At 43.8% G+C, this 6,000-nt stretch overlaps 1 protein-coding gene across 3 annotated transcripts in view; it reads left to right on the top strand.

The window, feature by feature from the left end:
- ADCK1 (aarF domain containing kinase 1) overlaps positions 1-6,000 on the top strand; it is a 175,543-nt gene that overhangs the window by 118,572 nt on the left and 50,971 nt on the right. The window lies entirely within an intron of this gene.

Here is a 6,000-nt window from a genome sequence, read left to right on the forward strand (position 1 = left end):
AGTAGCCTCCCTCTGGAGCGACTCCATCCTGTTTATGTCCCTTTGAAGGTGGGGTCTCCAGAATTGTACTCAGTATTCCCAGTGAGGTCTCACCAGGGACCTATACAGGGGCAATATCTGCTGACCATTCCTCTCCCTATGTAGCCAAGCAGCTTTCTGGGTTTCACCATCGCTTTATCCACCTGTTTGGCCTCCTTAAGATCATCAGACACAATCACCCCCAGATCCTGCTCTTCCTTTGTGCTTAGAAGAATTTCACTGCCTGCTTTATACCTCTCCCTAGGGTTTTTGTAGTTCACATGCATAACTTTGCATTTTTTAGCATTAAATCTTAGCTGCTAGACCCTAGACCGTTCCTCAAGCTTCGCTAGATCCCTCCTCATGTTTTCCAAACCTTCCTGGCTGTCCACCCTCTTGCAGATTTTGATAACATTATCAAAAAGACAAATCTTTCCCAACAATGTCTTTCTGCAATGTCACTCACAAAAATGATGAAAAGAGCTGGTCCAAGGACCCGCACTCTGCGGCCCACCACTGGTAATGCTCTTCACGTCGGAGAGAACTCAATTTACCACTCAGAGTGCAACCCAGTCAGTCACTTTAGGCCCATAAGAAGAGCACTCAATTTATTTATAAATCTCCTGTGCAGAACCGTGTCAAAGGCCTCGCTGAAATCCAAAGATACTACATCTAATGCTCTCCCTGATCTACCTGGTGACCCAGTCAAAGAAATTAATCAGATTTACCTCGGATCTTGCAATCCATTAGATTCCTGAAGCTGCACTATCCTCTGTTTTATTTATTGATTGATTGCTTCGGCTTTTTTACGACTATTTATTTAATATTCCACGTTTTACCAAGTTTGGTCTCAAAGCAGATTACAGGAATTAAGATTTAGTCATGTACAACATGGTTAATGTAGTTAACACTGAATGCCATTGTATGGCATAATGACTAAGTGTGGGAAAAACAATATTTTTAATGAGCCGGCTGGGGAAAGGCCTGATTGGATAGCCTTGCCTTGGCTTTTTTTCCAGAAAGCGAGATAGTTTGGTTGCTGGGGAATGGGTATAGGTCCCTTATTCCATACCCAGAGGGTGTATCATATCCTCTGTGTTAGCAGCGATTCCATTCATTTTCTCACCACAGAGATCACAGTAGCCAGCCTGTAAACCCAGCCTTCTCCTTACTTCCACTTTTGTGTCCTCCAAAACTACTCCCAACTCTGAGGAAACAGGGAAAAGGTCAGCCAGTAAATAGAGCTGCCAGAACTTCTCTGTTCCCTTAATACCCCTGGATGTATCCATCTGGCCCCATCGCTTTATCCATATCAGGACTGATATTCAGCTGGACAAGTAGCGACTTCTCCAACTAATTGGCAGCCACTGAATATCCGGCTACATTCAGCAGTTGCCACTTAACTGGAAAACTACTTAGTAGATAGCCAGTGGACAAGCAATGGGCAGATTAGGGAGGAGCTACTAATCATCTAATGTATCTGGATAAGTGCCAACATAAGAAATTGCTATACTGGGTCCTGTTTCCAACAGTGGCCAATCCAGGCTACAAGTACCGGGCAAGTACCCAAACACTAAGAAGATCCCATGCTACTGATGCAATTAATAGCAGTGGCTATTCCCTAAGTAAACTTGATTAATAGCAGTTAATGGACTTCTCCTCCAAGAACTTATCCAAACCTTTTTAAAACACAGCTACACTAAGGGGTAGATTTTATAAATATACGCGCGGGCGTACTTTCGTTCGTGCACCAGGCGCGAACAAAAGTATGCAGGATTTTATAAGATACGCGCGTAGCCGCGCGTATCTTATAAAATCCGGGGTCAGCGCGCACAAGGGGGTGCACATTTGTGTAACCTGTGCGCGCTGAGCCCAGCGTGCGCTGCCTGTTCCCTCCGAGGCCGCTCCGAAATCGGAGCGGCCTCGGAGGGAACTTTCCTTCCGCCTCGGAGGGAACTTTCCTTCCGCCTCCTCTCACCTTCCCCTCCCTTCCCCTACCTAACCCACCCCTTCCGGCCCTATCTAAACCCCCCCTACCTTTGTTGGCAGATTTACGCCTGCGGAAAGCTGGTCCGGAGGCCTCGACCACGCCCCCGGGCCGGTGCTACGCCCCCCGGGCCCGCCCCCGAAATGCCACGTCACTCGCGGCACGCCCCCGACACGCCCTCCATGCAAGCCCCGGGACTTACGCGTGTCCCGGGGCTTGCATGCGCCGACGAGCCTATGCAAAATAGGCTCGGCGCGCGCAGGGAGGGTTTGGGGTAGGTTTTCGGGGGGGTACGCGCGTATCGTACGCGCGTACCCCTTTGAAAATCTACCCCTAACTGCACTAACCACATCCTCTGGCAATGAATTCCAGAGCTTAATTGTGCGTTGAGTGAAAAATAATTTTCTCCGATTAAATTTAAATGTGCCCCATGCTAACTTCATGGAATGCCCCCTAGAAAGCTGCACCTTTCAGTTTTTTTCTAACTATATTCCTCATTTTATCAAAGTTTCCCTTTTGAAAGTTTCTGTGACATCCGCTTCTTCCATGACTGCCTGCAGTTCTGAGACTTTATTTCCCATACTCTGAGCATTATTGTACAGAGCTTTCCAGAGGTGGTCCTTTTTTTCTCATTTCACTGCAAGTATTAACAATTTTTAATACCTGAGGACTTTACACTATTATCTGAAAGAGTAAATAACAGATTCACATTTACCCGTTCTAGAACTCTCAAGGTGGGGTCTCACCATGGAGTGATACAGAGGCATTATGACATTTTCTGTTTTATTCACCATTCCCTTCCTAATAATTCCTAACTTTCTGTTTGCTTTTTTGACTGCCACAGCACACTGAGCCTATATTTGAACTTATCTGTCTATGGTAGACAGATAAGCCCTTCTACTTCCCCAAGATTTTCCCATCCAGCCAACGACCCCTTGAGGTGCTCCTCCATTTTGAGAAAGTTAGTTTTCCGGAAGTCTAGGACCCTCCAATTACAGATCCCTGAGGCACTCCACTGTTTACCCTTTTCCACTGAGAAAATTCGTAATTTAATCCTACTCTCTGTTTCCTGTCTTTTAACCAGTTTGTAATCCATGAAAGGACATTGTCTCCTGTCCCATGACTTTTTAGTTTTCTTAGAAGCCTCTCATGAGGGACTTTGTCAAACACCTTCTGAAAATCCAAATACACTACATCTACCGGTTCACCTTTATCCACATGTTTATTAACCCCTTCAAAAAATGAGTCAGATTTGTTAGGCAAGACTTCCCTTGGGTAAATCTATGTTGACTGTGTTCCATTAAACCATGTCTATCTATATGCTCTACGATTTTGATCTTTAGAATAGTTTCCACTATTTTTCCCGGCACTGAAGTCAGGCTCACTGGTCTATAGTTACCCGGATCGCCCCTGCAGCCCTTTTTAAATATTGGGGTTACATTTGCTATCCTCCAGTCTTCAGGTACAATGGATGATTTTAATGATAGGTTACAAATTTTAACTAATAGCTCAGAAATTCATTTTTGAGTTCCTTCAGTACCCTAGGATGCATACCATCCGGTCCAGGTGATTTGCTACTCTTTAGTTTGTCAATCTGGCCTACTACATCTTCCCGGTTCATAGTGATTTGGTTCAGTTCGTCTGACTCATCACCCTTGAAAACCATCTCCGGAATTCGTATCTCCCCATCATCCTCATTAGTAAACATGGAAGCAAAGAATTCATTTAGTCTTTCTGCAGTGGCCTTATCTTCTCTAAGAGCCCCTTTAACCCCTCGGTCATCTAATGGTCCAACCGACTCCCTCACAGGTTTCTTGCTTCGGATATATTTTAAAAAGTTTTTATTATGAGTTTTTGCCTCTAAGGCCAACATCATTTCAAATTCTCTCTTCGCCTGTCTTATCAATGTTTTACACTTAACAATGCTTATGTTTTATCCTAAATAAAATAAAATAGCCTCTTTCGCCTCACCTTTAAACCATTTATTTATTTATTTATTTTTAGTTTTTATAAACCGACGTTCCTGTATAAAATACATATCACACCGGTGTACAGTGAAATAAAACTGTCGCCACATGGGCGGCTTACATTATAACAAATAACATTATAAATAACATTATAAATACATTTAACATTTTAACAGATAACATAGAGATTAGAGGAGATTAGCGGAGATTACAGTAAACAATCGAGGTTGATTAAGAAAAAAACCATGCCAGTAATAGTTTTGCCTTCCTTCCACCTTTCTTAATGTGTGGAAATCATCTGGATTGCGCCTCTAGGGATTGTATTTTTAAACAATGTCATGCCTGTTGAACACTTTTAGACTTTGCAGCTGCACCTTTCAGTTTTTTTCTAACTATATTCCTCATTTTATCAAAGTTTCCCTTTTGAAAGTTTCTGTGACATCCGCTTCTTCCATGACTGCCTGCAGTTCTGAGACTTTATTTCCCATACTCTGAGCATTATTGTACAGAGCTTTCCAGAGGTGGTCCTTTTTTTCTCATTTCACTGCAAGTATTAACAATTTTTAATACCTGAGGACTTTGTTCACCCATTCCTGATGATCGTATTTTAAAATGGTGCCTTTGAAAGGGCCGCTTTATCTGTTTACCAAATTAGTGGTGTTACAGCGGAATTTGAGATCTCAGAAAGGAGCATTATGTAGAGTTGCATCTTAAGAACTGCTGCGGAGTGGCTATGCTAGGGCTAGCATGTTTTCAGTACTAGCCCCTGCTTGGTGGAATAAGCTCGCAGAAGATATTAGGCAAGAAAAGAATGAGCTGATGCTGAAAGAAGCTGGAAACGTGACTGCTCCCTGGGGGTGGGGTAGGGTTTGTGGGGGTAGGTGGAAGCGGTTTCAGCTGAGGTCTGTGGGTTTTTCATGTTTTTGCTTTATTCTGTTGTGTTTTGTGTATTTTATTTTTGGTTTATTTTTTTTATATTATAGTTTAGTGTTTATATGTTGTCTGGTATTGTAATATTTTGGATTTTGTAAGTTTATGATTTCAGGTTTTATTTTTTTTATTATTGTAAATGGATCAGGATATTTTTTATTAATGGAATGGTATATAAGACGTTTTAAATAGATGAACAAATAAATAAGTCCTCTGGGATCAGGAAATACCTCCATCACCTGAATATAACTCACCCTCAGATCTGGTATGGAAAGATGAATAATTCAATCCAAATCCTGATAGTTTTTCTACTTCCACATCTTACAGAGATGTTCCCTTCAAGGTCCCTTTCCTGTAGCACCCCCTGCTATTCCAATACAGAGACCTCTCTCTCTCTCTTTCTCTCTCACACACTCCTGCCCTGCAGCACCCCCTGCTATTCCAATACAGAAACCTCTCCTTCACTCTTTCTCACACACACTCCTGCCCTGCAGCACCCCCTGCTATTCCAATACAGAGACCTCTCTCTCTCTCTTTCTCTCTCACACACACTCCTGCCCTGCAGCACCCCCTGCTATTCCAATACAGAGACCTCTCTCCCTCTCTTTCTCTATCACACACACTCCTGCCCTGCAGCACCCCCTGCTATTCCAATACAGAGACCTCTCCTTCTCTCTTTTTCTCTCACACACTCCTGCCCTGCAGCACCCCCTGCTATTCCAATACAGAGACCTCTCTCTCTCTCTTTCTCTCTCACACACACTCCTGCCCTGCAGCACCCCCTGCTATTCCAATACAGAGACCTCTCCTTCTCTCTTTCTCTCACACACACTCCTGCCCTGCAGTACCCTCTGCTATTCCAATACAGAGACCTCTCCTTCTCTCTTTCTCTCACAACACACTCCTGCCCCTGCAGCACCCCCTGCTATTCCAATACAGAGACCTCTCTCTCTCTCTTCTCTCACAAACACTCCTGCCCTGCAGCACCTCCTGCTATTCCAATACAGAGACCTCTCCTTCTCTCTTTCTCTCACACACACTCCTGCCCTGCAGCACCTCCTGCTATTCCAATACAGAGACCTCTCCTTCTCTCTTTCT

The sequence above is a fragment of the Rhinatrema bivittatum genome, chromosome 4, assembly GCF_901001135.1.
Source record: "Rhinatrema bivittatum chromosome 4, aRhiBiv1.1, whole genome shotgun sequence".
NCBI lineage: Eukaryota > Metazoa > Chordata > Amphibia > Gymnophiona > Rhinatrematidae > Rhinatrema > Rhinatrema bivittatum.